Source organism: Chenopodium album, chromosome 2 (assembly GCF_948465745.1).
Source record: "Chenopodium album chromosome 2, dcCheAlbu1.1, whole genome shotgun sequence".
In the NCBI taxonomy this organism is placed as follows: Eukaryota; Viridiplantae; Streptophyta; class Magnoliopsida; order Caryophyllales; family Amaranthaceae; genus Chenopodium; species Chenopodium album.
The window spans coordinates 45,470,753-45,494,110 of NC_137835.1; the positions used below are offsets into that span (position 1 = coordinate 45,470,753).

A 23,358-nucleotide genomic window follows, 5' to 3' on the forward strand; every position below is an offset into this window, starting at 1 on the left:
AAAAAGCGTCGAAAATATCAGATATTGGAGACACAAAAAAGCGTCGACAATATCAGATATTGGAGACACAAAAAAGCGTCGAGAAATTCTTTCATACGACGCGAAATACAGAAAATTTAGACGTTCCGTATAAATATTAGGACGCAAAAAAGCGTCTAGAATCTCGACGCGTTTTTACGTCTTCATAAAATTCTCGACATCAAATTTCTCGACGCTTTTTGAAAGCGTCGAGAAATAAATTCTCGACGCTTTTAAACGTCGAGAAAAGCCTTAATAAGCGTCGAAAAAAGGCGGGATTTCTAGTAGTGAATTTCAAAAGGATAAAAGGGGAAGATTTCCTCTCAATCGTGTCATTGTTGGTCTAAAGTCCCTCAATTTGTCATTGAAACTTTAGCACGACTTTAACAAAGTAAAAGATGAAAATGGCTTTTCGATATTAGAGCCAAAATGGTTCGGTATTCGAGCCGGAAGTCCACAAGATAGAAATACATGTCTCAGGACTGGAGGCATATATATCCAAATTCAGTGAGAGGGAAGAAAGTTAGCAACTCTCTCATCAGTTTTGTCCACCAGATTAGTACACGTGTCTCAGGACTGGGGCACGTGACTACATAGGCGCGACATCGTCTCGTCGTTTCTTTATACACGGGATGAATTCGACACCCTAATTGTCCGATAAGTTAGTAAGCGCACTAACTGCCGTATTTGCTACCATTCAAGAAATGCCTGTTCCTGAAGGTTCGGCGCGCCTGTCGACTCGTGAGCTACGCCTACAGTAATTATCTACCTTTTAGTCCCTAGAGGTAGATCTCGCAAAGCTTGGGCTGAGTAAAATTTTACGCAACACCTACGCTGTACAACTTGCGCCTTACGATACGTCATTTGCATTTTTACGCTGCATGAAAGCGCCTTCCTTTTTGCTTTGGACGTGAAAAAAGAAGAAAACTCGGGCATTTGTAACGTCAGTACAGTAAAATGACAAACCTGTCTATGGGTGCTTTTACGTAAAGCACCACCACGAAACGTCTTAAGGTACTCTTACGAAAAACGTTCAAAACGTATGCTTGGGGAAGGCACAAAGCACGGTGTGCATGCAATATGATACAAAAAACTAACAAAGAAGGAAATAAAATACAAAATGCAAAGGAAATTAAAAATATTTTGATAATTTACGCGCCATTACGTCTAATAACGAGCAAAAACCGTTGAAAAATGATCAAACGGATCAAAATCAAGATTCCGGTCATTTTAGTGACAAGTATCCGCACGCAACTCAGTGGGTCGCGCTGGCCAGGCGCGCGCATCGTTCTGAGTTGCGCTGGTATATCACGAGCAACTGATTCAGTTGGGCGCGGCTCTTAATTCAGCAAAAAGAAATCGCTAAACGCGATTTTCATTTCGCATTCTCTCGCCTCCCTTTTCGCCATTTTCGAACCTTTTTATCTCTGGAAAGCTTGTTTTCTTGCGGTTTTCGAAGCTAAGTGAAGTAGATCTCTCTCTTAATTCATAATTCGTTCATTCTTGGCTGAATTTGGGCGATTTTCAAACCGTTAAACCCAAAATTTTTAATTTGGGGGTTTTTATTTGACTTATTTTCATGAATTTGTTTGTTTGTCATTGTGACATGTTTAATCAATATATTGCAACAAATTTCATGTGAAGTGATAAAGTATTGCTCCCGTATGAGCATGTTAAACATATATGTGTTTTTTTTTCATTCTAATTTTGACTTGTGCTTGAACTTTATTTCCCTCTTGTTTTGCTCACATAGACTATACTTATAAATTTAAATGTAAATTGAAGTGTTTAGAACAACAATTATGCATTAAAATTATAATTGAAAATTTGAACTTTTAAAATAGCATGAATTTGTTCTTGCGACTCATGTTTATTTTTTCATGCGTAAGTTTCAAAATTAGTTTTATCAATGATAAAAACAACCAACGGTTATTATTATTCACTTATAAAACTGTGATCTCAAGATTTGCACAAAACTAGTTAGTTTAGGGAATTCTTGAAGACATCATCGAACTAGAGTAGTTTGGCTATACTTCGGGCTTTTGAGCCCTCATTTTATGTTATCGAATATTGTAGCCCCCAATGTTGGGTGACTTCGATGACTTGTTTGTTTTTAATAATTTGACCCATTCATGTTGCTTGAAATGGGTCTAGAAATACTGTATTTCGTCTTATTATGATAACAACTAGGATCTTGGAAATGATTAAACTAGTGTGTTTAAATCGTTTTTTGACTATTCATAGTTTTAACAAAGAAATTTGCTAAGTCTAGTAATATTTGTCATTCATTAGAACAAGTAAGAGGAAAAATGAAATGTTATTCTAATTTTTTCGTCTATTCTTGCTACTTTTGAATTCTTTCTTTTAAGTTCAAATTTTGTAACTGTTTTGAAGCTTGAGAAAGTAGATGTTATCCTCATCGCAAAATTCCAATGTGTGCAACAATGGAGAATTATTTGAAATGAAGATTCCTTAATTTAGAATTTAGGAGTCTTTTGTTTACATTCTAACTTATGAAATTGTTTGTCTTATGTTAATATAGTGTCTTGATACAATTTTAATGATGAATGATTGAGTACTAAACTTTCGTATGAGCAAGTATGATTTTATTGCTCTACACTAGTCATACTCTCTAATATCTAGATTAAATTGAAGTATTGAAATAAAAATTATGCACTAAGATTAGTTCTTGAAGTTGAACTTGAAAATGGCTCGAATATGTAACTTGTTTCATGGCCAAGTTCAGTTGCAAACTTAGTTTTCAAAGGAACAAAATGATTATTAAATCATTGTGATGCATTTGAAAATTATGAGGCTCGAGATCTACAACTATTTAGGCGATTCTCAAAGGTTGCTCGAATGGCATGAATATCTCGTTTTGTTTCTTTGTGGATATTGGAGCCCCCATGTGTCGGGTTATGCGCATTCTTGCTATTTCTCGAGTCTTGGAGCTCCCAATTTTGGGTGGTTCTAATGACCTGCTATTGTTTAGGCCATTCATATAATCATGATATTGAGATGGACCTGTGTGTATGTCCTATTTTTGTTTTGAGATATTTAGGATAATGACATGGCTTTCACATTTTAGTTAAAGTCATGTTCAAGAAAGCTAGTTAGTTCTTTGCTTGTTTATAAATTAAAACAATTGTGTTTAAGGTTAATAATATCATACCTAATGTCTAAATGTTTGTAAAGATCATTGTGGTGATTTTATCCTCAAAGTTTATTTAGAACATCAAATATTTTCTTTGTTCTTATCAATCATTGATTTTGGTCTTGCAGGTTGTTTGTTTACCATCCCTTAGCCAATATTCGAAGGAGAAGTTCGAGTCTAGAAGAAGTCAAATCTTAATTCATTCATTTTGGAAAAATACATGTATTATCCAAACATTTATAGAGAATCCAAACATTATTTATTTGAGAAAACAAAAATTCATAAAGGAAATTTTGAATACTATTTTTTATTAGAAACATGTTGTTTCGAACTAGAATTCAAAATTGGAAAAGGGATCCAATAATTATAGTATTTTCAAAACTGAACCCAAAATGGAAAGAAAAGTCTAGCTCGTAATTTAGTTTGACATTTTTGTCCAAGATTGATGAAGATAAGTTGTAATTTGCAACTTATTTCAACAAAGATATGAAAATATGAGCAAACTTTCGTATATCTGATTTTGTTTATATTTTTCTACTTGTCATCATTGTCATATTTTTCTAATTAAAAGTGAAGTTCTTTCAATTAAATAAGTACCATAGTTTGAAAATGAATGTTTATCAAACTTAGGTTTGGTGATGTGTGAGAATAATTTATTTAAAGCCCCAAGACTTGTGTTTTTCATTTGTGGAATATTGCATATGTTTATCACAAATTGTTTGATCAAGTACATAATTAATTATCTTGGTCAAATAATAGGAAGTGGTATTCTTCCCTTTGTCATTTAAAGTTATTATGATGGTTCGTAATAAGCTTTGCATGACATTGATTTTGCAGCATAAATAGCGTGTTCAAATCTGTAAATAGAGAGAAGTGGGGATGTCTTGGCTTTTTTAAGCCCCCAATTTGAGGCAAAGAGCGAAAAAATTATACTATTTTCGAGTATTTTAGTTGCCAAATGGGAGGGATCATCCCGACTTACCCCCTAAAAAGAAATGAACAAAAAAAGACGAATTTGTATAAAAAGAAAAGGGAATCAAACTTTCCCATAGAAGAACAAAGAAAGAAAATTAGACATGTTTTCGAAAAGCAAGGATTATTGACTTAATATTTGAATCATCGTGATGACTTGGCAGTGAGGTATACGTGTGATAGTGATAACGATCATTTTTTTTATGCAGAGATCATATTCAATCAATGTTCCTCGCTTAGAGAAGATGGAGATATCCCACACAGGCGGACGTATAAGTGAGAAGACCAATTCTCAAGAGTTGTTAAAGACATCTAGAGTTGACGTCGAGGCTGTCGATATATTAAATCAATTTATTGTATTAACTCTTTTTCTTTCTAGGTAATGTATATAGAACTTGAATAAATATCCCTATTATTAAAATAAAATAAGATGATTGTTGTTTAGAGTGATAGTCATCTCATTTTTCTTTGGCAAAGGATATGGAAAACATCGAATTTAGTTTGATTCGATTGCTTTACTAACATGATATAATCAAGCCAATGGCTATCAAATCGTCCAAATCATTTGAAATTTTTTTTATATGATCTTGTAATCATAACTCAACACTTCATCCATTTTATATATGGGCATGATGATTTTGGTACATGGTTATGGTCTACCTCAAGGAGGGCCTTTCCAAGGTTGTAACGTGGCTAGGCTTGGGGTTATGAAGAATGGATAGGCTCAAGTACACTCCCAAAATTCCTTACTTTTGATGCTTCTTCTTAAATTAAAACCTTTCGGCTTTGTGTGGCAACGTCCTACATTAGGTGCCTTTTCCTTGTCCTCTCTCTTTTTTTTTTCTTTCTCTCATTTTTTTTTTCGACAAGTTTTGTTTTGGCTTTACAATGATTTTTTTTCTTTTTTCTTTTACATTTGATCTTTCCTTTTGGGTTCAGACTAACTTTGTGTCCCCCTCTTATGTTTCGTTCCCCCAACTTCCTATTTGCATCTTTGCACCATTCCCATCCCAAGGTATTGAATAATGTAGGTTTAATAACTAAGGCTCAATTGACGAGGCTCAAAAAGGCTGCCAAAAAGATGGATTTTCTCTAAGGTTAAGAACATGGGATTATATTTATGGAGTTTCAAGTTGCCTCATGTGTTGGTGAAATCATCATATCCTTTCTTTGTGGGCCAAAGATGGGCCTCTTTCGTTCGATAAATCTAGTAAGCCAAAGCTTATCAAGATTCTTAAAGTGTTGAGTATGTATGCCTTTTGATATTGCCTGTTTGTATGTATACGTTATATTTAATTCAAGTCAATAACAATAAAGAGATTGAAAAGATAACAAGATAAACGTACTTGAATATATATTTTTTTATTCATTAATTAATGAGAGTACAAAATAAGTAGATTCGACAGCATGAATCTCTTAGTCTATCATAAAAAACAAAGGAAAGAAACAAAACAAGACCCAGGGTGCTACATCTTGAATTGTTGACAACTTCTTGAGATTGCGTCTTTGAGCTTTGTCCGTTTCTGACGTAGGTGAAATCCTCTCTAAAAATCAAGTCCATTTGTATGATTCATGGTTTCATTTATCAAGTCCCTTTTAATTAATGTTCCCACAGTATAGACTTTTTGAAATGTGTCTATACCAAGGTATTGTAAATGGCACTTGTATGGTGGAGACATATTGTCGATGAACTTTGGGACAAGTTCATGATCCGGAGGTATTTGTGGAATAAGAGAAACCTTTGATCGCCACCTGGAAAAGAAGTCAGTGAAGCCTTCTTCTTCCCCTTGCTTAAGCAATTCGAGATAGCGCAAGGTAGTTGTGAGCTCGATGTTATCTCCATATTGGGTTAAAAATGCTTTTACAACGTCACTCCAAGTGGAAGTTTGTTTTGCATTGAGGTTATAAAACCATGATCTAGTAGTTGGGTCAAATGAAAGAGGAAAAGTACATGCATATAGGCTTGGATCAACCCCTTTAAATGTCATATTTCCAATAAAGCTCATTAAGTGAGTTCTAGGATTGTCTGTAACCTTAAAGGTTAGCAAATCCGTAGTCAAGAACTTTTCTGGGAGAGTCTTGCCACTAGGTTGTGGTGCAAGATCATAATTGAATTACTTATTCCCTGAGTTAGCTCGAAGGACAAGTTTCTCCAAGGCCTCTACTCTTTCAGCTCTTGCTTTTTCTTGCAGAATGTTTTCTTTTTCTTTTTCTGCTTTTATTTTAGCCTTTTCTACTTTTTTATGAGCCTTCATTTGGGCTTCTTCTTCTCGTAGGGCCCTTAGGTTTTGGAGTTCCTCTCTATGTTTTTCCAATGCTGCTTTGTCACCCATGATTGGACTAGTATGCGAATGTGGAAGATGATCTAGTAATGTGTATCACGAGAAACTGAGCGCGTTCACTTAAACCTTTTCTGCCAAGCATTCAAACAATGAACCAAAGTCAAAATGATTATTTTATTTCCTTATTTTTAATCCTTGTAATACAAATTCACTTTAAGCAAGTTTGTTGATAAAGAATGTCAAAGAATTCACGAACAATCATTAATGGAATGTAATGATTTGTGTTGACTTCAACAAGGTAATCATCTAAGGATTTTACTTCAAATGAATTGTTTTCGAAAAAGTTAGAAGAGAAAGAGAACAAAGTTGGATTGAAAGTGCGCATCAAATTTTTAGAAATATTAATCGACCCGAACACACTCCTTAAAATGATCAAATATACTATAGGATTTGTTGATCATTTAGATTACAATAGAGATCAATATCGTTTTTTTTTTTTAATTATGATTCTCATATTGCTTTCTTTAAAGGATAGTATATTATGTTTTGTTTAAAAAGAATGATGGCCTCCAAATGTAAAATCCAAGAAATAATTAAATCATTTTCTCGGTTTTATCATTCATTATCTTCTTTCTTTTTTTTTGAGGATAATATATATTGTTTTTGTGTCATACTCTCTTTTTTTAAGAACGACATTTCCTTTTTTTTCGTTCTATTTTTCTCTCTTTTTTTTTTTGTGTGTGAGGCAATCATCCCAAGTAAAGTTCTCGGGATTTTCTTTTTAAACCATAGAAGAGGTAAATAAATTATACTCTTAAATCAAGGTTGACCAATTACAACTAAAAAAATGATGAACACGAAAATAGGCATGTTTAAGAATAAACATATTGATGACGTCCTATTAAGAGATGCGAACTTCTAATGACGAACCTCATAAGAAGTAATGTCATTAGCTTGATTATAAAGTACATAAACGAATCATCATAATAAAAAATAGTATCGCGCACAATTTTTCGTCTTTACGGTTTTTTTTTTTTTTTTTTTTTTTTTTTTTTTTTTTTTTTTTGCAAACAAGTAAAAAGAATGATAAATTTTTTTTTTGATTTTTTGATTTTTTTTGCAAAAACGCAAAAAGAACGATAAAAAAAACATGTTTTTCGAAAAAAAGACGATCATAGTAAAAGTTAGACAACGTTGTTATCCAAAGAGATATTTTTAACACCTATTTAACGATTAACCTTGAAGCAGTAGTATCGTTTTCTCCGTATGATATTGCTCGTAACGAGTGAAAGTCAACGTTGAACAGTGGACGCGCGCAAGAAACAGTGTCGCGCGGAGGTGCCGCGCGCAACTTATGAACTTGCGTTAGGAGGGCGCGCACAACTTTGACAGTTGCGCGAGCCACCTGGTTAGTTCGATAAATTTTTTTTAATTTTTTTTTACGAAAACGCAAAAGGAACATTTTTTTTGTTGCGAAAACGCAAAAAGAACGATATTATATATATATTTTTTATTTTTTTTTTTGTCGAACCATAATTTTTGCGAATTTTTTTTAAAAATATATCTGTAGGTAACAAGTTGGAATTAGTTAGATTAAACATGAAGCACATATTCATGTAGTAACATAAGCACATAGAAGAAATCGTCAAAGCATACAATGCCATTCTAAGGTCAAGGCTTAGGTGTCCAAGGGTACCATATCTTAAGAAACGATGCACAAATCAATCACTCAACGTGTTGACTCATGACATCGCCCTCTCAACATTTTGTTGACGATATGGGTGGGATGATTGTTATTGATTTCGGGATAGAAGCCTAGTGTTGGCAACCCCTAGTCAATGAGCCAATCCCCAATGGTTAAACTCTTCTATGATTATGCATGATGCAATGTTGCTTGTTCGGTTTTTACTTTTGTGAAAAAGGAAGATATTATGCGTTCGAGTCTCGCTCTCTAACTAGAGATTATCCAAGATAGTTCTCGTTACAATCCATAGGCAACCTAGTGTTGGAAACCTTGAACCATAACTACGAACTAATCTTGTAACCTCTAAGTCCCCAATGGAGTCGCCACTGTAAGGAGGGTGATCCCATGGTAGGGGGTCCTTCCTTAAATACCTATGGCAATTTAAAAGCCTAGGACTTTACACTTGTTAGGGTGCATTAGGATTTGAATTCCTGACTGTTTGGGAGACCTTTAATTAGAAACGATACTCTCATCACGCTTTTTCGTAAGAAACAAGTAGGAGTCGCTAATGAGTTTTAGGAAAACTCATAAACCTCGTTCATGTCTTTCTTCCATGTGGGGTTCAAGAAATAATTAGCACGAATCATAAGTTTACCCATGCCCAAATTGGTCTACATAAACCAGAAATGAATTCAGGAGTGAGGGTACTAAAATAACGTTCCCTTTAGGGAGGAATCGCTTTTCTAGCCCTAGTACGACCTCTACTAGCTCTTCCTTTTTCACAATTTCATTACCAAAAAATATATGTAACGTGATACCTAAAGACTAAGTTAGTTGATTTTATTTACAAGCACTTAATCACGTAGGAATTACATTGCAAAATTTGTTATTCTTATTTAATAATATACGTAAAAGAACAATAAATAAATAAGATTCGCCTTGTCTTATGTGATAAAATAACAATTAATTATTCAAATTCTAGTCTTGATTAACGAAAGAATACTATGTGAATTAATTAATTAATAGTATGATTAAAGTGATCAAACAACACTAATTAATCAATAAAACTTATTTAAACAATAAAAGAAAAGTGATTTATCTAAGTGCTCAGGAAACTAACCGTTCTTCTTTTATTTTAAATCTTCGTTTAATGTGTTTATGGACTTTATTTCTTCTTTGTACCTCCAAGGACTTTAATAGATTCAATTAGGGTTTAAAATTATTTGGGAAGAGAGAAGAAAAAGTAGTATGATAGTAAGAGAAGTTGAGAGATTAGGGTTTTGAGAATACTAGGGGTTTAATTCTGATTTTTTCGGTCCCCGTAATGCTGAACAAAGACCCCTATTTATAGGCGTAGGGATCTAGGTTTAGGGTTTTAGAGCCGCACCTTAAGGTGGCGCACACAACTCTCAGAGTCGCACTGGTGTGCTGCGCGCATCTCAATGAGTCGCGCGCGCACAACAGATTGAGTTGTGCTGGTTTGCGGTTTGTCTTATACGAAAACGCGTTTTTAATACTTCCATAACTTTTAATTGCGGAGTCGGATTAAGGCGTATGAGGTATCATTGGAAAGCTCTGAATGTGTAATTTTAAATTCTGTTAAAATTAGGTCAAAATATGTTATACATCAAAAGTTATGGCCGTTGGATTTCAAGGGTGTCGGTTTTAGGGCCCGGTTTAGTGTTTTGATCATAACTTCTTCGTTTTGGCTCGGAATTGGGCTTATAATATACCTTTGGAAAGCTCTAAGGGATATCCATCTGTAAAGGCCTTGCACAGGAATTTGATGGTTAGTGTATCTTTTTGGCTCAGTTTTCAACAATGTAGGTTCCATTGGATCCAATCATTGCATTTGACGCATTTGGGTCCGTTATTAATCAAGTTTAATTATGTATGAACATGTTTTAGGCCTAATTAGTAATCGGACAAGGATATAAGATAACTTGGTCTCAAATATGGGATTTAACTTACTTCATAATGCTTTTCATAGTCCATAAACATTTCAACTTTGATCTAACATGAAGAACGAATTTTTGTAACATCATCGCACTTCCTTTTGGGACAAGAACCCAAAAGTAGGTGTCTACATCATTCATAGCACATAGAGTTTTCAATGTATTGATTAGATAACATTAATGAGTTTGAATTAAATTAATTTCAACTCGGCTACATAATCTATATTCTAGACCCAATTGATAGGTAAATGCGTCTACCGATCATTATTCATACAAATTCGTTGTGAAATCTAATTAACAATCCTAATTGAGTCTATTAACAATAAAATATTAATGAGTTTGACTTTAAATTATTTTAAATAGGCATTGTACGTTTGGTAACAAGAATTTGAAAGTCGAATAATTTGGTAATGTAATTGATAATCCAAATAACAACCCTAATTGACTCTAATTGAGTCTGACTGCAAAGTCAACTCCTATTAACAATCCTAATTGTTAGACGAAAGTAAAATCTAAATATAATTATTATTTGATCAATTGAATTTATTGTTATTACAATCAATTAAAAAGTGATCCAATTAATGTTCCTAGCTTTGCTAAAATTGAAATTCCAATCAATATTATTATTAGTAATTAATGATCCATAATTTTACAAACCTCAATCTATTTGATAATGCAATTAACAATCGTAAGCCGAAAACGTGAAATCCAACTAACGGCCCAACTCTTATTAACAACCCTAATTGGTAGATGAATGCAAATGAATCTAAATATAATTGCTATTGGATCAAATGAATCAATTGTTATAACAATCAATTGAAAAGTCAAATCCAATTAGCGTTGCTAATTAATTTAATTCATGGGATTTGGATATTAAGGGATTGGATTTGTGGGAGCAACACATGCATCATCATCAAGGAAAAATCATCACAACAAAAAGATCAAGAATGAGAGAAATAGGCATTCTAATCAAACACTATCAAAGATAAATCAAGATAGAGACTATCATACAAAGAGGCAAAAGAAAACAAGGCAAGCTCAACAACAAATTGGCAATAGAGACAAACCCCTAAGAAAAGTAAAGTTCCCCCAAGCTAATCATAAATACATCTCAACATCCCATCAATTCAAAGCAAGGACATATAATATAAGGGATGGAGGCAAACGACACAAAAATGAGGGAACTAGCTACCACTATCACTCGGTCCGGCGCCATCATGGTCATCCTTATCATAGGAAAACCCGGATAGGGGACCATAAGAATCCCATCCCTCGGTGTAAACGGGTGGCCAAACATAGTGCCCCCTAAAGTTATCTTGCTGCCAAGGGGAAAGGGGAGTAACCCCTACAGTCGCTCCCACCGGGAACACGGTAATCATAGTCACCGTGCTCATCGGGGAATGAGCGAGTCTCGGTATTGGACCCCGGGGGTCCTTACCAATATGGGTAAATAGGTATGCCATCACCTCCAAAAGATGGTATAGGGCCATGTTGGGGTGGAAAGTATGGGTAGTTAACCAGGGGAGTGATGTCTCCCCGGTTAACACCCGCATCATACAATTGTTGTTGTTGGAGAAACATACCTTGTCGCATATCCGAAATTCCCCTCATTTAAATGTAGAGGGCCTCAAAATCTTTATTGTACATACCCTTTATTTGATCACTAAGGGCATCCAAGTCGGAGCTCGCATATTGGTGTTGTTGTTCTTGATGTTGTTGTTGTTACGGAATTTGTTGTTATTGATGTTGCTCTTCTTCTTCTTCTTCTTCTTCTTCTTCATCACCATCACCCATCTCTTCATCATAATCATATTAGGGAGGGCGGTGACTCAAGGGGACATGCCAAATATTCGCCACATTCTCGCGGTGGAGAGAAGTCAAGGAGGGGTTAGGGAGATAACACCAATGCTTGTTATCCCTAAGCTAATCGAACACCTCTTCATCATTATTTTTAGCCAAAAACTGAATTTGGTTTAATTGCTTGATGTCGAGGTTGAGAGAATCAACATCTCTCACCAGAGTACAAGATGGAAAATAGTGATTGAGCTCAAGGTTGGTCACGAGCGTTGTGACCATACTGTCACATGGAATCTCGCCGGATTCCCTATCTTGCAAATCTTGGCAATACCTCACAAATGCGTACCCTAAATTTAAGAGACCTTGGTATTCTGCACGAGTAACCAACCAAAAACTCTGATGCTCTAACTGGATCATTTTGCCCAACTCATGCTTCGGGAAAACCGAGTACCCCAAAAGTCGAGGGAGAACTCGAAGACATGGTTGGAGCACCTTATTAATCTTAGCATACCGGGTCTCAAAGTCATAACCCCCGGAAATGACATCCCACCATGACTTTTGATCATACTCATTGTTGAAAAAGAGCTCGGGATCCAAAATATCCGAATTCAAATCAAAATCAAGATCAAGAGCCGTATTGAACTATCCAAGAGAATGATCAAAATAGTTGTTGAAGAGTTGAAATTGAACCCAGTAGTTTCTTCCCTCAATGACAACAAGATCCACCGTAGCCAAAAACTCCAAAGTAGTTTATACATAAGTACGGAAGCTACGACTCACAAATGTCCCCATGCGGAGTTTGTTAAGCAATTCCCTTGATCCTCATTAATTCCCAACTTTATCACATCCGGTTAGAAGTAATCGAGAGGGTTTAAAGGAACAGTTATCTCTTAGTTTGGCGAATCTTGCTTTTTGGATTGGGTCGGTGATTTGTATTTGGGAATAGGGGTAGGTTGGCGAGTTTGTAAGGTAGAGGGAGTAGGAGTGGGTGCTTCAATGGTTACATTGGTCTTGCGTTTCTTGAGAAGGTTCTTTATGTGTTTAGACATGGTGATCTTCCGAAGATATTAACTCAAAAATCCGATCACACAACACCACAAACAACACCAACCAACACTTCAGGATGCCACAACCACACTCCTTTACCAATACCGCCAATCAACAACTTACTACCAAAATCAAACAATCTCAATTTTTCCCAATCACCTAACAATTCAAATCAACAATTGCTTCCAAATCAATCACCAATGACAATAAGACCAAAACCAATCCTCATCAAACCAATATCATACTACCAAACTACCAAAAATCCAACTTCACCAATTCTCAAATAATATCCAAAAATAAGCTACAAAATCAATAAACAAACAACACAAATAATCATCCAAATTTCAACATCAATCATCAAAATCATCAAAATTTATACTACTACTATTCATTACCAAGAACAATCTATAATTTGAAAATATATGGTATAAAAATGCAATTAAGAGTAAGAGAAGATGATTATGCCATACAAGAAGCAAGACTGAACAAGTTTTAGCCACGAATTCTCTCAAAATCGAAAAACCCCAAATTGCTTCAACATTGGATGAGAGAGATTGGAGATTGAAATGGATGAAAGTAGTGTGATTTTTGTTGAATATGATGATTTTTTAGAAGGACTTTTATGATTTTTTAAAGAATTTGGAAGATTTGATGATGAATTTTGATGAGAGTATGGTTAGGGTTGTGTGGTTTGTGCTTTTTTAGTGAGGTGGATGCGTTCGAAATGATAGAGAAGAAGGAGAAATCAGAAAAGAAAGAAAAAAGAAGAAGAAAAAGGGTAATAACACATGGGTTCACGGCTGCGTGGCCTGGCAGGGTGCCCACACCAGTGCCGCGCGAGCCCGCGCCACTCGGCATTCAATTTTCTTGCTTCTTTGGTGCACTTACCTGTGGGCTCTTCGCTCAATATCATCCCGAGGCTATTGAACCCACCAAGTATGGCAGTTTCTAAACATGTTGATAGTGGGTTCAACAACCCAAAATAATGATGGCACCGCAATGAACCCACCAACTTTAAACTTTCTTCAAATTTTAGCATAATTTTCCCAATCTTACCTCACTAACATTTCTTACCCTTTTACCTCAAAATTCGATAATATTGAATATAATCACATCAAAAACCGCAAAACACCTTCCCATTGCTCATGCTCATTTGAATTAATCCATCTCCATGAATTCACCCTATAAATCCAAAAGAAAAACTAGTGAAAGAAAGGAAAATAAAAGAAAGAAATTTAAGAAAATAGAAATTAAACGAAAAGGTTAGAAATCTATGGGTTTCCTTCTGGGAAGCGCTTGCTTATGGTCCTAAGCTCCACCCTTCCTCCAAATCATGGAGGGTCAAAGGACACCACCTTATTCAATGTGGCTGAAGGTACAAATTTCTCTTCAATTTTTAGCAACTACTCATTGTTGCTTGATGAAACTTCATTTGCTTGTACTTCAAACACAACTTTCTCATGCTTCAACTTCAATCTCATTCTCTTCTTCTGAGAAGCTCTTGCCTTCTTCTTTGCCTTGTTCCCTCTTTTAGACGGTTAACACCATCCACTTCCATGGAATCATCCTCCTCCTCTTGAGGGCAAAGCTCAAACCAATACGGAATGTCAATTACCTCTTCGTCCATAGCCTTTGAAAGCTCCTTTTTCTCTTCACTAACTTTAATGCAATCAAAACTCACAAGCACATCATCAAAAATCTCAAGAACACCGTTAGTTGAATAATTAATCACAAACATTATCAAATGAACGAAGGGAATTATCACTCATGATTCCTTTCACATAAGACAAGGATTCATGCATCGGTTTTATTTCAAAACTTTCTTTTCCATTACCAACTCTGAAAGTGATACGGCCTCCCTTAACATCTATGAAAGATCCCGAGGTAGCTAAGAACGGTCTCCCTAGAATAATAGGAATGTGGTAATCTTCTACAATTTCAAGCACAATAAAATCTACGGAACTTGTTAAACTACCTATCTTAAGGGGAACATCCTCAACTCTTCCTTTTGGGAACTTAATGGATCAATTGGCCAATTGCAAGGTCATGTTTGTACGAAGAATTTCTCCTATCTTAAGCTTCTTAAACACCGAGTAAGACATAATGCTAACACTAGCACCTAGGTCACACAATGCATTTTCAAACAACTTACTCTTTATTTTGCAAGGAATGGAGAAATTACCCGGATCTTTCATCTTCTTTGGTAGGTCATTGTTAATCAAATCACTACAACACTCACCAAGCTCTACCAAATCTGTCTCATTGCACTCTCGCTTGCCACTCAAGATATCCTTAAGGAATTTGAAATATCAAGGCATTTGGGTCATGGCTTCGGTGAGAGGGAAAAAAGATGCACCTCCTTCAACATGTCAAGGAACCTCCCAAATTGTTCATCTAATTTGTTTCTCATAAACTTTAGGGGATACAGAAGGTCAGGTTTTCTCACCTCCTCTTGCACTATCTTAACACCTATCTTTTTCTCATGGGCTTCCTCTTTGCTCACACTCTTTGACACATCATTCTCTTTTTCCTCATTTGAATCATTCTTCTTCTCATACTCCTCACTATTCCTAGAAAATCTCTCTTTAAGCACTTTTCCACTCCTTGTGGTGATACAATAAACGGGTTTCATAGGATAAACTCCTTGATGAGAAGGTAATGAAGAAGGTCTAGCATAATCTTTCAAGGTGTTGGCTAGTTGAGTGATTTGGGTTTCAAGCATCTTGTTGTGTGTCATCATATCATTAAACTTCTTATCACTCACCGACATGTAAGTGTTCAAAATCTTGGTTTGGTTCTCGATGATCTCCTCTAAGGTAGTCTTGGTAGATGGGGGTCGAGCATAAGAATTAACACCATTGCCTTGAGATCTTGTAGCAAATCCGGGTGGGGGTCCCCTTTGGTTGTTGTTTTGAAATTTTCCCCTATTTTGATTGTTCATTACTACAAAAATGGCTTTAGAAAACGGTTAGAATAAGCTTTATAGAACGCCTTAGAACTGTTCTTCTTCTAAGCGATGTGTAAAGTATATAGATCGCCTTAAAGAGGTGTTCTATATGTTGAACAATATAGTACGGTTCTTTGTCATAATTGTTCTCTTTTCCCTTCTTGGATTCAGAAAATAATGAAGGAAAAGAGAACGGTTAGAGTACTTAACCGTTCTATGTAATCCTTACAAAATAGAACTGCTACCTAAGACAACAGTTCTATAATTCTTGTTTTTTTTTTAAAAAAAAAAAAAAGCAAAAATTGCTAGCTTATAGTAGCTTATACATCTTCCTGTATTCCTATATTTCCAACTGTATTTTTCTTGTATATGCTTGTATTTATATAATATCCAGCAAAAAAAAATTTATGCATTTCTTATGTATAAATACTACCGAATTATAAAAGACGAAGAACATATATTAAAAGCACTACCAAATTAAATGGTTTTAATTAAATAATAAATCAAAAAGTATTTAATAAAATATAATGTTTTCATTGCTACTAACAAACTAACATGTTTGCTGCCATGTATCTTGAAATGGTAATACAATTAAAAGCAAAAAAAAAAAGTTAAGAAAACAAAATGCACATGCAATGATGCAAACTAAGAAATTAAACCCAGAAAAATAATTTCATTAATTTGTAATATACAAAGTATTGTACTTAACAAAATTTTTGCTTAACCTTGATAAAAGCCCTGATTATTGATCTAACATAATCTAATCTTGCGCTTGAGTAACCTCGAAAAATTATACTTCGTATATCAAAGGCCGAATTTTTGTTCTTTGCTTTCTTCATATAGCTTTGAAGACTATTTTTCTGAAGCTAAGCAACCAAAATTTGTATTCTTCATTGAAACCCAAGTTATGTGAGCCGCCTATATTTTATAAGCATGGTTAATCCAACAATAAAATTAGCAATCACGACTTTACTAACAAACAATAAATTCTTATACCACACATTTAAACAGAAAATCCAATTCAACAACACAACACAATGTTACAAGGTACGTGGTTCAATTCGAAACGTTGTACGGAAACACATACGTGAAACTTTACTCTTAGTGAATCCAGAACGATTGGGTACGAAATAAATAATTAATATTATATTTTTAAGTAAATTTTTATTAACCAATAAGGGATAAGAACAAAATCTATTTTAAGATATTATTTGTTAAATTTTTTTATTTTATAATTATTAATTATGTTTAAGGCTTTTTGGTCCAATTGACAGCCTCCAGTGATCCAAACCCATAAATTCGAATTTCACTAAAAAAAAATATATTAAAGTACACTACACATCTGTATAACACGGAGTAATAAATTAAAGGTAAGATAAGAGGTCTAGAAAAGTACACGTGGGGTTGTTTAAGCCCAGCCATTATCCCCAGTTACCCTAAAGAAGATTTTTTAATAAAAAAAACGCTGCCAGCTGAGGACTAACCTACTATCTCTCGCCTTCTCTCACCTGCACAATTAGTTTCTCTCTCCTATTTCAAGAACTCTATAGATTTTAATGGAGGTTTCTCCATTTTTTCCCTTTCTTTTTCCCTTTAAAAGCTATGAAATCGCTTCGTGGACTTTAGCGACTCGAATCGCGACCTCCAGCGACCCGAGTCGCGTTTGTACCGTGTTCTGGTATGAACGAACTAGGTCGCGGTTCGGGCCAACGTACCGCGAACCTTGTAACCCTGACACAACATCACGAAATAGTATATGATGATTTAAAAAGGAAGATAAGAAAGAAAAACTTACAAAAACTAGAGGAGAGAAGCCTGTCAATTAAGAGCATGACAACACTTCAATGGAGAACTCGAAAATTGTTTCAACGGAAAACCAGGGCGGAGAAGGTAACGATGGAGTCAGCAATTTCCGAGCTCTGCCGACAACACCGACACCACTATCACCGCTTACGGGATAAATTATCGAGATTTAATCATATCGATCGTAAATAGCCATAAAATCCTTAACAAATACATGAAGATAATCGTATAAATGAATAATTTCTACAATTAGATTGTAGAACACCGACAAAATGCAATTGATAGATAGAGAAATTGATACTAGAGGAGAATAAATAATCAATACAAATTTTCGATATATCCAATAAATTAAAATTGTGTTTGTTTATTGCTAAAATCAAATGAAAATGGAGTATGTATATGCAAGTTGAGCAATACATCTCGAGGAAGATGAAAGAGGAGGCAGCAGGCGAGTAGTATAAGGAAGAAGTGGGTTAGGTTTGCTAAAGTAACAAAGTAATTGCCCAATTTTAAAAAAGAAAAGAAACTATTAGTGGGCGGGCTTTTCAAAATTAACTCAAAAAAAACTTAGTGGTTATATTTGTATGAGTACATTGTTTTATTATTTTATTAAATTAATAAAATAAAATAACCTTTTAATTTTAAAAAGTATAGAGAACGGAGGTTCCTAACCATTTTATATTTATTACTTTACACAACGCCTGCTGCAGATCGATAACCGTTCTATTTAGTTGCAAAGAACGCTTTTTTTACCCAACCGTTCTATATGTTGCGTTTCATTTTCTTGTTTTTGTGGTAGTGGTTCCAATTACCTCAGCCTTCTTTGTTTCTAAACTTTTGGTGTTGGCCACCAAAACCATGAGATTGACCTTGATTTCCATACCATTGGCTATGGTTTTGATTACTATAACCTTGATTGTTATAGTTATCTCGGAAACCTTGATTTCCTTGGTTCCTATAATCACCATTGTTGTAGTTATCAAAACTACCTTGTTGGTGAGTATTTCTATTCCCAAAATTTCTTGGACCATCAAATCTTTTTCATTATTCTTGTTGGAAACAAAATTCACTAGCTCACAATCATTGTTTTCAACATCATCACAATTTTCTAAAGCTTTTGGACAATTAGAAGAGTCATGGTCATAAGACCCACAAACATCACAAAAGACACAACCACTTGGCATATTATTTGAGGCAGAAGGAGAAATAGAGTTAGAAGGTGTACCTCTCCCCTTAATGTGGGAGGGAAGACTTGGTGCAATCGAAGAGACACTCTCTAGCTTGGCTTGGATCAATGTCATCTCCTTCCCCAAGTTTGAGATTTTGGAACACAAGTTATTGATTGCATTGAGATGATTAACCGAATAGACCGTTGAGCAACTCTTGCTTATAGACTCTCTCTCTCTCCCTCTTGCCAATCCATGTAGTGACGAACTACATCCTCAATTATGTCTACAACCTCTTTTGTGGTCTTGTTCATAATCGGGCCTCCGGCTCCGGCATTAAGACACGACTTCCCTTCACTAGTAGAATAAACTCAATTAGCAGCCCTAAATTGGAAGCGGTTTTCCAATTTCGCTTCCAAAAACCCAAAAATACACTCCAAAAAAAAACCACTTATTACAAAAAGGAAGCGGTTTGAACCGAACCGCTTCCAAAACTTAAAAGGAAAGCGGTTCCGGTTTGAATCACTTCCTTTTTTACAAAAAAGTTGTCGCCCTTGCCAAAACCCTCCCCCTGTGTTTTTTACTCCTCTAATTCTCATTTCCAAAAATTTTGCTTTACCCTCCATTCCTCTCTACCTTTCGTTCCCCTCTCCATTGAGTCCGACCAAACTCCGGCCATTCCTCTATGCCTTTCATTCCCCTCTTTTTCTGTATTGGTGGTGGTCGTAGGTGAGTGTGGGGTTGGTGGTTGTCGTAGTTGGTTCTGGGGGTGTTGCTGCTGAGTTATTACGAGGGTGTGAGCCGTAGGTGGTTGGTGGTTTGTTGCTAGTGGTCGTAGGTGGTTGCTTGGGTTGCTTGGTTGTTGCTGGTGGTCGTAGGTGGTTGAGGGGGTTGCGAGGTTGCTGGTGGTTGTGCTGTTGTTGTTGCAGGGTTGTTGCGGGGTGGCTGCTGTGGGGTTGCTACTGGGTGCCTACAAGTGTTGTTGTTGTTGTTGTTGCTGTGGTTTCGGGGTTGCTGTGCCGTGGTTTTTGATGTGGTGTTTCTTCCATAAACACCTAAGCTAGCACCACCACTACATCTCCCTCACTGACTCAACATTCCATCTCTTTCTCACTCTCAAATTAGGGTGAGTGTTGCCCCATTTTTACTTGCACTTGGTATAATTTGTTTGTTTAAGAAGCTAAATTGCCGTTCGATTGTGGGTCCTACGTTAAAATATGCAAAGGTAATGCCTTGACATAGTGACTTTGTTTAATAAACTTCACATCGATAATGGTTATGCATGATTTCATTAACACATGGTATTTGAGTGTGCACAATAAGACAACGGAGTAGACTGTGCCTTGTACGTGATGAGGTTTATGCTTCACTTAGTCAATAGTTGCACGGAAGCTCAACACATTGATGAGGTATCGGTTTATTTTATTACTTTTTTTTTTCTGTTCGATCCATACTAGCTTCCATAATTGCATAGAACACATAAATGGGAAAGAGAAAACTCGAGGCAATAGCCCAAATATATGCTCACCCCAAGGCATGATCTGAGGTTGTTGCACCCGAGACAGCTGCTGAGGGGCAACTGCACCCAAGACAGCTGCACCCTAGAGAGCTGCACCCAGGACACCTGCTCAGGCAGCAGCTGCAGCAGCCCAGGCACCTGCAGCAGCAGCCAAGGAGTGGCTGCCCATGGAAGCTGCATCAATAGCCCAGGCAGGGGCCTAGGCAGTTGCAGCAGCAGCCAAGGCAAGGCTGCAAGGCTGCAGCAGCAGTAGCTCAGCCACCTGCCTAGGCAGATGCCGCAGCAGCAAAGGCAAGGCTGCCTAGGGAGCTGCAACAGTAGCCCAGCCACCTACCTAGGCAGCTGCAGCAGCAACCATGGCAGGGCTGCCCATGATAGCTGCAGCGCCGCCGGGGAAAGGCGGAGGCAGCTATTGCATCGCCGTTTGGGAGTGGCTGGGTGATTTTGATTATGCGATGAAAATGCGTCCTAAAACTTAGAAAAATGCTATAATAGTGTGATTTCAAACATTAGACATTTAAGACTAGATAATATTGATATGTTATGAGAATGAAACACTTCATTTGATAACAAATGTAGAGAATGGGCAAAGTAGATGTCGTAAGGCCTTATATGGACCATTTTGGATGTAAGGCGTTCCAAGACATAGCAAAATGCTATATTGGTGTGATTTCAAATATTAGAAACTCAAGAATAGGTAATATTGACATGTTTTGAGAAAGAAACGCTTCATTTGATAGAAATTTAGAAAATGGGCAAAGTAGAAGTCGTATAGGTCTTATATGGGCCATTTTGGATGTAAGGCATGCTAAAACTTAGTTAATTGCTATATTGGTGTGATTTCACACATTAAACACTCAAGACTAGGTATTATTGACATGTTATGAGAAAGAAACGCTTCATTTGATAAGAAATGTAGAAAATGGGAAAAGTAGAAGTCGTATAGGCCTTATATGGGCCATTTTGGATGTAAGGCGTGCTAAAATTTAGTTAATTGCTATATTGGTGTGATTTCAAACATTAGACACTCAAGACTAGGTAATATTGACATGTTATGAGAAAAAAACGCTTCATTTGATAAGAAATGTAGAAAATGGGCAAAATAAAAGTTGTATAGGCCTTATATGGGCCATTTTGGTTGTAAGGCGTGCTTGACTTAGTTTATTGCTATATTGGTATAAAGAAACATTTATTTTAACTTTTTCATGTCATACGCATGATATACTGATATATAATAATGGTTGGTTGATTTTTTTTTTTCAAAGGTTTGCAAGATTCAATGGGAAAGCCCGTTAACAAGCAAAGAAATCAATGAAATTCGCGACATGTGGGCTTTTTTTCGTGACATGTGAACGTACATTATTCTATTACTTATGTTTGTAAATATTTATTATTATGTCAATTTTAATTAATTATAATTAATTAATACGGAGTATTTGTGAGTTTTATCTTTATATTTTTTGGTGTAATGACATAATACTTATAATTAAATATGTTGATGATGATACTCATTTTAATATTTATGAAAATTAAATGTTATTTGTATTTTTTTTTATTTAATATTAATTAATAATATATTAATGTTATTATTAATTAAAATTAATAATTAATAATAATATTATTAATAATTAGTATATTTTATTATTAACCAGTAATTTTATTATTATTGTCACAGGTCACTAATATAATTATTATATTATTATTATAAATATTATAAAAAAAATCAAAAGGGAAGCGGTTTGGCGCCAAAACCGCTTCCCTTTACCCTTACCATAATGGTGCTAGAAATCCCAAAAGGAAGCGGTTTAGCGCCAAAACCGCTTCCTTTTCACCCTAAAAGGGAAGCGGTTTGAACCGCTTCCTTTTCTATAGCCTAAAGGGAAGCCCCCCAAATCGGAGCGGTTCAAAACCACTTCTGTGTTGGGGGTTTGAACCTCTTCCCTTTTGGTTTTTTCTACTAGTGCTTGGGGGCTCAATCCTCCATAGAAAATTTGTATGATTTGGTAAGTTGGAATTCCGTGATGAGGACATTCTCGTTGATACTCCTTGTATATTTCCTAAGCCTCATACAAACTCTCACTAGGCTTTTGATTAAAACTTTGGATTAGAGTTCTTGCCTCGGCGGTCTTCTTTTAAGGGTAGAAACGGGAAAGAAACTCCTTAGTGACCTCATCCCAAGTTCTCAAGGAATTAGGTTTCACTTCATTATCTAACCATTCCAAAGCTCTTCCGATTAGGGAGAACGGAAATAGCTTGAGCCTTATGAATTCTTGAGAAACCCCATTAACCTTGATGGTATTAAAATACTTCTTGAACTCTTTAAGATGGTTAAGTGGGCTTTCATGTTTAATTGGCACCACTAAATTGTCGTCATTCAATCATTTCAATCATTGTCGACCTTATCTCAAAGTCATTGCGGGAGTTATTGGTGGAGCTATGCCACTTTCAAATCTATAAGCACCGGGAGTTCCTAACTCCTCCAAAGCAACTCTTGGATTAGCTCCTATGCTTCCTTGATCCTCCTCTTCTCTTTCTTGATGAATTCCCTCTCTTGGAGAGCTTGGACATTAAGAACGATAGGTAACCCTTATCTTTGTTATTGTTCTCTCAATTTCCGGATTAAATGGAACTAGAGTCCTTTCCTCTTATCCTACGCATACAAAAACTCAAAGCAAATATCAATAGCACGACTGAAAATGTAGCCTAAAAGAGAAAAATCTTTTTGAATTTTTAAAATTATGTGACATAGACTCAACAACAATAGCAAAAAACTATGCTATTTCCTAGCAAAGGTGCCATTTTGAACAAAGGGTGGAGACTAGGTTATTGGACTAATCTTCCCTAGCCAAACAAAATTTGTTATCACTAAAAACACCCTTATAACTAGCATAGGAGTAAATCGAGGGTCGAACCCCTAGGAATGGGAGGTTAATGCTAATGCTAGAGCTAAGCTATTTCGAAGAAGTGAAGTACGGAGTATGTACTCTAAAAACAACTCAGAAAATGAGATTAAA

At 35.7% G+C, this 23,358-nt stretch overlaps 1 non-coding gene across 1 annotated transcript; it reads left to right on the plus strand.

Annotated features, from left to right (window-relative positions):
* The first annotated feature begins 22,357 nt into the window (after positions 1 to 22,357).
* LOC145608513 (small nucleolar RNA R71) lies at positions 22,358 to 22,463 on the plus strand. The gene has a single exon (XR_014105825.1). It is a non-coding gene; the product is annotated as a small nucleolar RNA R71 (small nucleolar RNA).
* Positions 22,464 to 23,358: the final 895 nt, after the last annotated feature.